The sequence below is a fragment of the Phocoena phocoena genome, chromosome 14 (assembly GCF_963924675.1).
Source record: "Phocoena phocoena chromosome 14, mPhoPho1.1, whole genome shotgun sequence".
NCBI classification, from domain to species: Eukaryota; Metazoa; Chordata; class Mammalia; order Artiodactyla; family Phocoenidae; genus Phocoena; species Phocoena phocoena.
Window position 1 is genome coordinate 56,810,212 of NC_089232.1, and position 13,870 is coordinate 56,824,081.

Here is a 13,870-nt window from a genome sequence, read left to right on the forward strand (position 1 = left end):
ATGTAGGGGAGAAGGGTATAAAAATGTAGATCTTTTAGAATGTGTTTGAACTTGAATGACTATCAGTTTAAGGCAAGTAGAAACAGTTATGGGTCAACACTCTTGAACTCCATGGTAACCACAAATCAAAAACATACAACAGTTTCACAAAAAACAAAAAGAAAGGAATTCAAGCATACTACAAAAGACAATCATCAAACCACACACACACAAATAAAAAGAAGAAATGACTAAAGAAAACTACAAAAACAACTGGAAAACAAGAATTAAAATGGCAATAAGTACATACTTATCAATAATTATTTAAAATGTCAGTTGGTAAAATGCTCCAATCAAAAGATATAGAGTGGGAGATTGCATTAAGAAACAAGAACCTACCACATGCTGCCTACAAAAGACTCACTTCAGGGGTAAGGACACACAAAGACTGAAAGTTAGGGGATGGAAAAAGATATTTCATTCAAATGGAAATGAAAAGGAAAGCAGGGATAACAATGCTCATATCAGATGAAATAGACTTTAAAACAAAGTCCATAAAGAAAGGCAAAAAAGGGCACTATATAATGATAAAGGGATCAATACAAGATGACAATATTATACTCATGAACATACATACACCCAAAATAGAAGCATCTAAATATATAAAAATAATACTAACAGACATAAAGGGAGACATTGACAGTAATATGGTAACAGTAGGAGACGTTAGCACCCCACTGACATTGATGGCCAGGTCATCCACACAGAAAATCAGTAAGGCAACAGAGGTCCTAAATGACACAATAGACCAGTTGGACTTGATATCTATAGGATACTACATTGGGAAAAAATATAGCATACACATTATTTTCAAGCATGCATGGAACATTCTCTAGGATAGACCACACACTAGATCACAAAACAAGTGTCAACAAATTTAAGAGAATAAAAATGATGTCTAGCATCTTTTCTGACCACAACAGTATGAAACTAGAAACCAGCCACAGAAAGAAAAATGGGAAAAAAATGATTACATGAAGACTAAACAACATGCTACTAAAAAACAATGGGTCAACAATGAAATCAAAAAATAAATCAGAAAATACCTTGAGAAAAACAAAAATGAAAACACAACCTTACAAAATCTATGGGATGCAGCAACAGTAGTTCTAAAAGTGAAGTTCACAGTGATACAGACCTTCCTCAAGCAAAGAAGAAAAATCTCAAATAAGCCACCTAACCGAGCACCTAAAAGAATCAGAAAAAGAAGAACAAAGTCAGCAGTAGGAAGGAAATAATAAAGATCATAAAGGAAATATATAAAACAAAGGTCAAAAATAGAAAATATCTCTAAAACCAAGAGCTTTTTTATGAAAGATAAATAAAATTGACAAACCTCTAGCCAGGCTCACCAACAAGAAAAGAGAGAGGACCCAAATAAACAAAACAAGACATGAAAGAGGAAAAATAACAATTGACACCACAGAAATATATTAAAAAAATAAAAGAATACTATGAGCAGTTATATGCCAACAAATTGGACAACATAAAAGAAATGGACAAGTTTCTAGAAACATATGGCCTGCCAAAATTGAGTCAAGAAGAATCAGATACCTCATCGTTGTTTTGATTTGCATTTCTCTAGAAGAAAACGGAACCCTCCTACACTGTTGGTGGGAATGTAAATAGGTACAGCTACTATGGAGAACAGTATGGAGGTTCCTTAAAAAACTAAAAATAGAGTGACCATATGATCCTGCAATCCCACTCCTGGGCATATATCCAGAGAAAACCATAATTTGAAAAGATACATGCACCCCAATTTTCACTGCAGCACTATTTGCAATATCCAAGACATGGAAGCAACCTAAATGTCCACCAATGGATGAATGGATAAAGATGTGGTACCTATATACAATGGAATATTACTCAGCCCTAAAAAAGAACAAGATGCCATTTGCAGTGACATGGATGGACTTAGAGATTATCATACTAAGTTAAACAGGTCAGACAGAGAAAGACAAATGTCATATGACATCACTTATATGTGGAATGAAAAAAAATGATACAGAAGAACTTATTTACAAAACAGACTCACAGAAAACAAATTTAGTGTTACCAAAGGGGAAAGGTGGGGGGGATATAAATTAGGCATTTGGGAGTAACATATACACACTAGTATTTATATATAATAGATAAAAACAAGGACCTACTGTATAGCACAGGGAAGTATATTTAATATTTTGTAATAGCCTATAATGGAAAAGAATCTGAATCTGTGTGTGTGTGTGCACACACGCATGTGTATGCATGTGAATCACTTTGCTGTACACCTGAAGCTAACAGAAGATTGTAAATCCACTATCCTTCAATTTTAAAAATTTTAAAAAAGAAGGAACAGATAATTTGAACAGACTGGTTACTAGAAGTGAAATAGAATCTGTAATTTAAAAAACTCCCTGCAAACAAAAGTCCAAGACCAGGGCTTCCCTGGCGGCGCAGTGGTTGAGAGTCCGCCTGCCGATGCAGGGGACACGGGTTCGTGCCCCGGTCCGGGAAGATCCCATATGCCGCGGAGCGGCTGGGCCCGTGAGCCATGGCCGCTGAGCCTGCGCGTCCGGAGCCTGTGCTCCACAACGGGAGAGGCCACAACAGTGAGAGGCCCGCGTACCGCAAAAAAAAAAAAAAAAAAAAAGTCCAAGACCAGATGGCTTCCTTGTGGAAGTCTACCAACTATACAAAGAAGAACTTATACCTATTATTCCCAAACTATTTCAAAAAATTTAGAGGAGGGAACACTCCCAAATTCATTCTATTAGGACACCATCACCCTTATACCAAAACCAGACAGAAATTACAAAAAAAGAAAATTATAGGCTAATATATTTGGTGAATATAGATGTAAAAATCCTCAACAAAACATGAGCAAACCAAATCCAACAATACATAAAAAAGGATCATACAACACGATCAAGCTGGACTTATCTAGGGTTGCAAGAATGGTTCAACATATGCAAATCAATCAATGTGATACACCTCACTAACAAAAGGAAAGACAGAAACCAAATGATCATCTCACTAGATGCAGAAAAAGAATTTGACAAAATTCAACATCAATTCTTGATAAAAACTCTCACCAAAGGGGGTATAGAAGGAACATATCTCAACATAATAAGAGCCATTTATGACAAATCCACAGCCAACTTAATACTCAGTGGTGAAAAGCTGAATGTTTTCCTGCTAAATTCAGGAATAAGACAAGGATGCACACTCTCACCACTTCTATCTGACATAGTATTGAAAGTACTAGCCACGGGATCAGACAGGAAAAGAAATAAAGTGTATTCAAATTGGGAGGAAAGAGGTAAAACTCACTATTTTCAGATGACATGATACTCTATATAGAGTACTCCAAAGTCTTCACACAAAAACTATTAGAACTAATAAATTAATTCACAAGGTAGCAGGGTACAAGATTAATATACAGTAATCTTTTGCAATTCTTTATACTAATAATGAAATATCAGAAAGAGAAAGTAAAAAAAATCCTCTTTAAAAATCACATCAGAAAAATAAAATACCTAGGAATAAACATAACCAAGGAGGTAAAAAACGTGTATGCTGAAAACTATAAAACATTGATAAAGGAAATTGAAGATTTTTCAAAGAAATGGAAAGATATCTCATGCTCTTGAATTGGAAGAATTAATATTGTTAAAATTTCCATACTATCTGAGGCAATCTACAGATTTAGTGCAATCCCTATCAAAATACCCATGACATTTTTCACAGAGCTAGATCAAATAACCTTAAAATTTCTATGGAACCACAAAAGACCCAGAATTGCCAAAGGAATCCTGAGGGAAAAGAACGAAGCCGGAAGCATAACCCTTATAAATTTCAGACAATACAACAAAGCTAATAAGAAAAGCATGGTATTGGCTCAAAAAAAAGATATATGGATACATGGAACAGAATAGAGTGCCCAGAAATAAACCCACATATGTACAGTCAATTAATCTTCAACAAAGGAAGCAAGAATATACAATGGAGAAAAGACAGTCTCTCCAACAAGTGGTGCTGGTAAAAGCTGGACAGCTACGTTTAAATCAATGAAGTTAGAACATTCCCTCAAACCATATACAGAAATTAACTCAAAATAGTTTAAAGGCCTAAATACGACACCATAAAACTCCTAGAGAACACAGGCAAAACATTCTCAGCAAAACATAAATTGTTACAACATTTTCTTAGATCAGTCTCCCAAGACAATAGAAATAGAGCAAAAATTTAAAAATGGGACCTAATCAAACTTAAAAGCTTTTGTACAGCAAAGGAAACCATCAACAAATCAAAAAGATGACCTACAAAATGGGAGAAAATATTTGCAAATGTTGTGACCAACAAGTGGATAATATCCAAAATATACCAATAGCTCATACAATGCAATATTGAAGAAAAACAACCCAATCAAAAAATGGGCAGAAGACCTAAATAGACATTTTTCCAAAGAAGACATACTGATGGCCAACAGGCACATGAAAAGATACTCAACATTGCTAATTAGAGAAATGCAACTCAAAACTACAATGAGGTATCACTTCAAACCAGTCAGAATGGCCATCATCAAAAAGTCTTCAATATTAAATGCTGGAGAGGGTGTGGGAAAAAGGGAACACTGTACACTGATGGTGGGAAGGTAAATTGGTGCAGCCACTGTGGAGAACAGTATGGAGATTCCTTAAAAGACTAAAACTAGAGCCACTATATAATCCTCCAATCCCATTCCTGGATATATAACTGGGAAAAAATGAAAACTCTAATTTGAAAAGATACATGCACCCCAATGTTCATAGCAGCACTATTTACAATAGCCTAGAGATGGAAACAACCAAGTGCTCATTAACAGATAATTGGCTTAAGAAGATCTGGTGTGTGTGTGTGTATATATATACACACACACATACACACACACAAAGGAACATTATTTAGAAATAAAAAAGAATGAAATACTGCTATTTTCAGCAACATGGATGGATCTAGAGAATACTATATTCAGTGAAGTCAGACAGAGAAAGACAAATATGATATCACTTACATGTAGAATCTAAGTAATATTACAACGAATGTATATACAAAACCTAAACAGACCCACAGACATAGAAAACAAACCTATGGTTACCAAAGTGAAGAGGGAGGTAAGGAGAGACAAATTAGTTATATGGAATAACAGATTTTAAATACTTATACATAAAATAGGTAAGCAATAAGGATTTACCATATAGCACAGGGAGTTATATTCAATATCTTGTAATAACCTATAATGGAATATAATCTGAAAAAATATATAATTGGATCACTTTGCTGTACACTGTAAACTAACACAATATCGTAAATCAACCATACTTCAATAAAAAAAAATACAACAGTATGGTAGTGGCATAAAAATAGACACATAGACCAGTGGAACAGAATAAGGAGCTCCAAAATAAACCCTAATAAACCAACTAATACTTGAAAAGGGAGCCAAGAAAAGTTAGTTTCTTCAATAAATGGTGCTTGGAAAACTGGATATTCACATGCAAAAGAATGAAACTGGACCCCAGTCTTACCCCACTCACAAAAATTAACTTGAAATGGATTAAATATTTATGCAAAACCTGAAACCGTAAAAGTCCTAGAATAAAACATAGGGAAATTTTTTTCCATTTGTTTTGGCAACGATTTTATGGATATGCCTCCAAAAGCACAAGCAACAAAAGTAAAAATAAACAAGTAGGACTACATCAAACTAAAAAGCTTCCGCAAAGCAAAGGGAACCATCAACAAAATGAAAACTTACTGAATAGGAGAAAATATTTGCAAACCACATATCTGATAATGTATTAAATCCAAAATATATAAGAAATGCATATAATTCAACAGAAAAAAAAAACCCGACAAATAATTCAAATTGTAAAATGAGAAAACAGACATTTTTCAAAGAAGATATTCAAATGGCTAACAGGAGCATGAAAAGGTACTCAACCTCACCCATCACCAGGGAAATGCAAATCAAAACCACATGAGTCATACCATAAACCATGACTGCAAATTATGAAATGCTGATATTCAGTTATTGCCTTTCCACAGAACTTTCTCTTCTGAAAGCACAATCTTTATTGGAAAAAGGATTAGAGGAACCACTTCTGCTCCTTGATCCAGTATTTTTCCCTGGACTTCATAGCCACAAATGAGATATTTTTTAATATTATGATTTATTACCATGAAAATGAGCAAAAGTAGGTACTATATAGAGAGAGTTGGTGAATTGTAACAGACTGTATATTATATCCCTACCCAGGAAAATGGCATACCTTCTATTAGACATAATAGTGTCTAGGAAGTCAATATCTTGTACCTAACCAAACGTCTCTATAATTGTATGCCTCCTCCTTCATAGATCGACACATAGATAGATACAGCTGTAGCTATAAAAGAAGAGATTCATTATAAGAATTGACTCACAATTATGCAGGTCAAGAAGTCCCATGATCTACTGTCTTCAAGCCTGAGAACTAGGAAAGCCAGTGATGTAATTCAGTCCAAGTGTGAAGAGCTGAGAACCAGAAGCACCCGTTCCTGTGGGCGGGAGAAGATAGATGTCTCAGCTAAGTGGAGAGAGTGAATTCGGCCTTTCTTCACCATTTTTGTTCTATTTGAGCCCTCAGTGGGTTGGATAATAACCATGCACATTGGTGGAGATGACCCTCTTTACTCAGTCTGCTGATTCAAATGCCAGTCAGAGACACCCTCACAGGCAAACCCCAAAATAATGTTCAACGAGCTGTCTGGGCATCCCTTAGCCCAGTCAAGTTGATACATAAAACTTACCATTACAGGTATCAATAATTTTCCTTGAACTATTATTGCCTGGCTAACCTCCTCATCATTCTGTTAAAAATATTAAATTCTACTGCTTCATATAATCCAGATTCAGCATCTAGAACCATAATTTCATAATTTTTCCATATGCACTTGCCTTGCTCTATTTTTGCCATATGACTTATCACCTCCTAATGTTCTATATTATTTTATTATTGTTATTATTATTTACTGTCTGCTCTTGCTAAAATTCAAACTCCACAAAGACTAATTTTTATCTGCTTTAACTTTTTTTTTTTTTTTTTTGCGGCACCGCGGGCCTCTCACTGTTGTGGCCTCTCCCGTTGCAGAGCACAGGCTCCAGATGCACAGGCTCAGTGGCCATGGCTCACACGCCCAGCCGCTCTGCGGCATGTGGGATCTTCCCGGACCAGGGCACGAACCCGTGTCCCCTGCATCGGCAGGCGGACTCTCAACCACTGCGCCACCAGGCAAGCCCTTTTATCTGTTTTAACCCACTATATTTCAAGCATCTAAAATACACCTAGTAAATGGTAGGAGCTCAATATCCATTTTTCAAATGAATACAAATAAACTCTTATCTAATGTAATGCTGTATAGTTTCCTCTTTTTCCTCTATATTCCATTACCTCTTTGATAAAGTCTAGTGCTGATATTTTTTGCAATTTTCATCTGACTCCATTTTTTTAGATGACAAAAGTAGCACTTATCTAACATACAAACAAACATATCTTATTACTCTCCATATCCTTCAATTTTTCATAGATGTCTTACAGATTATTTTCTTGTATTATCTCAAATAAGCTAGAGTACACTCATAGACGTATAACTCAAACTTTTTCAAAAAGCTTTTCTATCTGAGAAGGTGTCGCATATATGAAACATATTATTGATGACTGTATCGAAGGAGACACATAACATACATATTCTGTTGGCCTCAAGAACAGTTTTATTTTTTTTTGCCAGAAACTGAACTTATCACTTTGCATTTCCTCCTGCCTCCAGAGTGCCCGCTGTAAAATGCTTTTGGTGTGTGTGCTGTTCAATGGGAGCCAGTAGGATTGTTATATTTAAACCTTCATGGCTTTAGTAATGAAAGAAATGGTCCCCTAAAAGACTGAAAGAGTAATTTATCTCTAGGTTCTTATCTCACTGTCAGACAGGGACTTGGGCTAAAAGAAAACATGTCTGATACTTGCATGTCCTTAAAGATTCAGCAACCAAGGTGGGATTCCAGACTATTGCTTCTGACTCTTTTGATTGAACCCTAAACCCTGTTTCATGGGTTGATGGAAGTCAGAACTAACTTCTACCTAAAGGAAAATAATATTTTTGAAGCTTCTCACAATCCTCGCTGTAAAACTGTCGATTTTACATATGCTGTTGGCAATAGAAGCATACGTTGCAATGCCTCATAATAATCCTAAGTGCTATGCAATAAACACAAATATCCATGGCCTCTTCTTTACAGAGACTATTATTTCTTGATTCACACTGACATAGCGCTAGTTGCTAATATTTTTATACATTAGATTTATGTTCTTCCCCTTATCTGCTCACCTCCTTGCCTCCTATGCAGACATAAGAATATCTATCCTCACGACCGTGAGGGTATTAATGACACTGTCAATATGGCCCAGAGGAGCAGCCAGCAGGAGCACCTGCCTCTCTCTCTCCTCATACTTATTTAATTGCAAGTCATCCTCCCACCACACACACAAGTGTACTCCCAAAAATATACTCCTTAAAGGATAAACACACTAAGTATGATGGTATATGCCACCAGTCAGTGAGTACTTTCTCTTTTTGAAACAATCTCAGTTTTCAAGGATGTTCCTAATATTAGCCTTAGGGAGAATATCCTAATATTCTTCACGGAAATGCTACTCAAAGGGCCATTCCACCCATTTTGAAACCAGGGATATGGCTATTAGTTACCTACGTAAATTATCTTTTGGGGTATCAGGTGAGTAGTATGAGCAAATTCTACAGACAAATTTCCTGGGTTCATGTCACAGCTCTGACATTTACTAGCTTCGTGACATTAGGCAGGTTACTTAAGCCTCAGGGTTTGTTCACCTGTGTAAATCAACCTATAGGGATGGCTGTAATGATTAGGTATGTTATTATCTGTAAAGATCTTACCAGTGTCTGGCATCATATAAGTTTAAGATACTGCTATCAGTATAGGGCCTCGAGTGATCAGGTGTTTTAGGAATACGGTGACGGTGTCATACAGTGTCCCTCCAGTTTTTACTCTCCCTACACTTTAGGAAACTGCCCCTGCCCCTGCCCCTAGGGAACTAAAAATGCTAAATAAATCAACAAACACCAGGAAGGGGCTAGGTTTTTACTTGTAGTGTTTCCTTATAGAAATTAAAACTTAAAAGTGTGAAATATCACAAAAGTTTTTAAAAAACCAATTTCTAAGACAGTAAACATTTTTCTGTACTGAAGAAAATAGAAATGTATCACTTATCTATTATTTTACATATGAAAGTCAAGTTGATATTTTAAAAATCAGTAATGTGGCAGGTGGAGAACTCCTCTCTGGCTCCATTTGTGATTCAATCCTCCTTTGCATTTAGGCTGTCACAAAGCAAGATGGAGTCCATGATGCCTACAGGATTTTTGCAAAACTACCATTTACTGCGTAGACATGTGATATCAACAAGGTGGAGGATTTACCAAAAGATCTGTTTTAAAAACTCAAGAAAAGTATACGCTTCAGTCATAACCTGTACTGAATAGCTTTTGTAAAAAATCCTTTCCTTAGATTTTACTCATATACTTTCCACATGAAAATAGCATATGAATAATTTCTCCTTTAAAAAAACTTGTAAAAAAAAATTGGTATGTGCTTAATATTAAAAAATCAATCACACAGGCCAAGTCAACAGAAAAATGAACCATTACCATACCGCCCTGAAGGAAGTGCTGTTCACATTTGCTGTAGATGGTCCCAGACATGCTGAGATGCCAAGGACAAAGATGAAAATAAGAGAAACAAGGGGAAAAAAAGCAGGAAAGCAGATTCAGATGATAACGTTATTTTTAAAAGAGATATTTGATTGTTACTATTTATTTAGGTGAAGAAGAAAACTGAAATGAAACTAAAATTTTGGGTGAATTTCAGATAGTTTCTTTACCATAGACATATTATTTTCTAAATATCAATCTAGAGTCATATGAAATTAACATGAAAATACTGGAGTCCTTAAAAATTGGTTCTACATTTAGATGGATTAAACACTCAGCCCTACCCTTTCCTACAGAATTTCTCTATTCCTGAGCATTTTATATAGATTCAGGTTTTTTTTATATTCCATTTTGTTATGTAATAGTTTTATTGGCTTTAAGAATAGCTTATATTGTCTTTTCACAGTTCTGCTTTACTTAATGTCTTTCTGTTTCCTTCAGAGATAAAGGACAGCTGAGAAAATATGATCTTCTTGGGCCACCCTGTATTTCTGGAATTGTGGATTATTGGGAAGAAGTCTGAGACCACCTTGATTTCTCCTTCTATGTGGCTTTCTCTGCTACTTGAGTACACATGCTTTATTTCATCCTTGAGATTCAGGGACAAAGGACCTTTGTAATGACCTTTACCAAAAACCCTCCAGCACCGCTGTTAGCTTCGTAGCTCTATTTCACCCTTAGTTCTCCTTTGTTTTTGTAATTTTATTTTTGTAATGTTTCTTTTTTTCTCTCCAAATCTTCCACTCCCCTTCAGCCTGTTGTTTTTGCTCCTGTTTGAGACTTAATGTGCCCAAATCATGTGCTCTGAACATCTGTGTGATAAGCAGTAATTCACTGGACTGTATTTTGTGTTTCTGGATGTAATCATGTATTTTCTGTCTACTTACCAGAATGTGGTACTTCTAAGTAAAAAAAAGTGTTAAGAGAGGCAAGTGATAAATGCAAAAACATTAGAAGCCATGTATTAGTTAAATCAAAATAGTATCCCTGCAATAACTGTCAGAAACGCATGCTATATAAAATAGGCTTAGGCTGAACAGCATAATTTGTCCAACATAAACTCACTGAGAACATCTCTCCTCCTGAAACCCTCCCCGCCATTATAATTTCTGATGATTTCAAAAATTTCTCTGTGGTTATCTCTTAGGTCTCTTTGCCAACTTGCCGCAAAGGGCAAACTGGCCTTTTACTGTCATTCACCAAACTCAGGATTTTAGCCTCCCAGGTCTTTAGAGAGAATTAGCTTCCTTTTCATAGAGGAGATGATAGTTCAGGGCATCTATAATTTGGTGTCTCAGCAACAGACCAAATAGAACAGTCAAGAGTAGAGGCATTTGAACTTCCAGAGGTAACATATAAAATGAAAGTTTTCTTAGGGAAAAAAAAATCTATCTTCTTTATATTTATCTACTATTGTCTTTCCTATTCTCAGACAAAAACAGCTTTGTTTTAAAGTAAAAGCATTTTTAAAGCAAATTTAGAGTCAAATGTAAAGGCTCTGTTTACAAAATAGGCAAGCAACACATTATGGGACCATTATGAAAAATCGAATTCCTATGCAGTATATATTTTATGGATTGCTAAATGTTTATGGTAGGTTACACATAGAGCAGTCCTCATCAAGGACCTTAGGGTGACACAGATAATAATAATACACGAGTGTCTGTGGTAGGGGTCTGAGAGAAGCACAGACAATTCTATAGAAGCTTCAAGAGGATGAGCCCACTTTTTCCTGAAGGAATCAAGAAAGGTTTTATCAAAGACTTGACAGATGGAGAGAGGGAGACAGAATCAGAGACTAGCAGAAGCAAAGGCATGGAGGCAGGCTATTATGACGCAAATGTTCTTCCTCCCCCAGGAAATGTCCTATCTAATGATAGCTGTGACCCTTAAAGGTTAAAAGTTGTACAGGAATTGCACACACATCAGTAGTTTTACAAGTCATTCTGATAACAAGTAATATGAAATGGAATTGTAGTTGATACTATATTTTGTACCAGGTCATTGATTTACAGAAGGTCAAGAGTAGCCATGGACTGAATAGTAGAACAGGTGAAGCTTATGTTAAGAGTTCCTCCAGTCACTCATCTTTTATGACCACCCCTGCATGCACGCGCGCGCGCGCGCACACACACACACACACACACACACACACTTGCCCAACCATCCTAAACCTTCAGCTTATCTTCCATTAATTTTACATGTCTTCTGAGATCCCACCTCCCTGATTCTCATTTCTGCAAATACCATGACACTCTTCAAGAGGTATCCCTCTATAATTTCATTATGTTCCCAAAGCTAGTTTTTAAGCTCCATGTGACTCCATTTTTGCTATAGTCCTGGGGCCTGTAACACAGTGAATTCTCAATAAATAGCTGTCAAATGAATAGAAGATTAATAGACTGTCATAGGGCAGCCCATTTGACAAGCAGAAAATGAATTATCATGTCCATTTTGTAGATAAGTTTGCAGAGACAAAGAGAAGTTCTAAGTCTCTAACTTGTGCTCATTTTATCATGAGACATTGCTTTTACGCAAATAATGATTAATAGTGGCAATTACAGGTTGGATGGAGGAGTAAAATAATGATGATTTGGGCACATAGAACCTACAATAGTCCCTCAAATCATGCTATATAAACATCACACAGTCATCCAAGGAGGTGATAGTAGTATCTAATGAGAGATAATACAATTGGGAAGAGATAAAAATTAGTCATGTGTGTGTTGTCACAATTTCCGTAAATGTCCTGCCCTCTTAACTCCATTTTTGCCTGCTCAACTTTTCCCCTTCCTATAACCTGGAGTATTAAGAATCATACTTTTAGCCACTGGTTCCCAATTATTTTCTTGCAAGGAGAACTGGGGCAATGGTAGGAACAGCACTGGAGCAGTGAGACATTTTCATTAGTAGAAGCTCATATTTAGTGCTGAGGTAGAGTAAAAGGAATGAAATAGAGTCATACAGGGAGAAACTGAGAGTCCATGAGAGTTATGAGAGAGTAATCATTGGGAAATTCTGTGATAAAATGGTGAGATCCTTAGAAACATTTTCACATTATGTGTGAGACTGAGAAGCTGGGTAGGAAAAAAGGCTTTGAGAAGTTTTGCTCTATGCTACATGGAAGTTTCTAGAAAGACTGTAATGAAGATTGCAGTTGCTCCTCATCATCTTTTAGTTGCCAGACATGCTGCTCATTGAATGCAGGTTCACTCACAAGTGGACATAAGGCAACACGGTTAATATGATTTCCCTGTGACCTCCTGATTTGGTTAGGAAAATTTCAGCTATGTGTAACAGAAAAAGTGATGTATAGGGCCCCGCACATATAGAGGCTAATTTCTTCTCGGGTAACAAGAAGTCTGGAAGTACTTTTGTCCACCACTTTCTTCCTTCAGAGAAGGATGTGGAAAAAGTGTTTGTGTCCAAATGAATACAGAGAATTTCATACCACTGTACAAGTCTCAATATGCAGAAGGGTGGTCCATGAGATATTTAGTGTACTTCACTATTGTGATGGAAGTCAAGGATAGTTCAGAGGAAGGAAGAAAGAGGCAAAGAAGCAGAGAAGTATGAAATTTCTGTTTGCTGAATTATTTAAAAATATTCATTTCTGTTGTAAAAACCGTAACAAATAAAAATAATAGACAAAATTAAGCACAGAATCAAGTAACTGCTGAGATGTATTAGACATAAAGTTAGTACAGCACAAATAGACATGCGCTGATTGTAGAAAAAAAGATGGAAGGAACAAGTAAACCTTACCTATCCATAAGGAATATATCATGTCATATCCAGTTGGTACCTGTGTAAGCAGGTATCCATAGGTGACACCTACTCTGGTCTTACGTGTCCTCTCGCAAAACACAGATAAAAACCACAGATTCCCAGAAGGATATCAGCAAGTTTCAACCATGAATACTTGCCCCTGACTCTCTCTAATAGAGCAGGTGTCTTTAGGCTCAAAGTACCTTCCATCTACTGATCCTCCTTGTTTATCTTCAACTCTGGTCTTCAGAACTATATG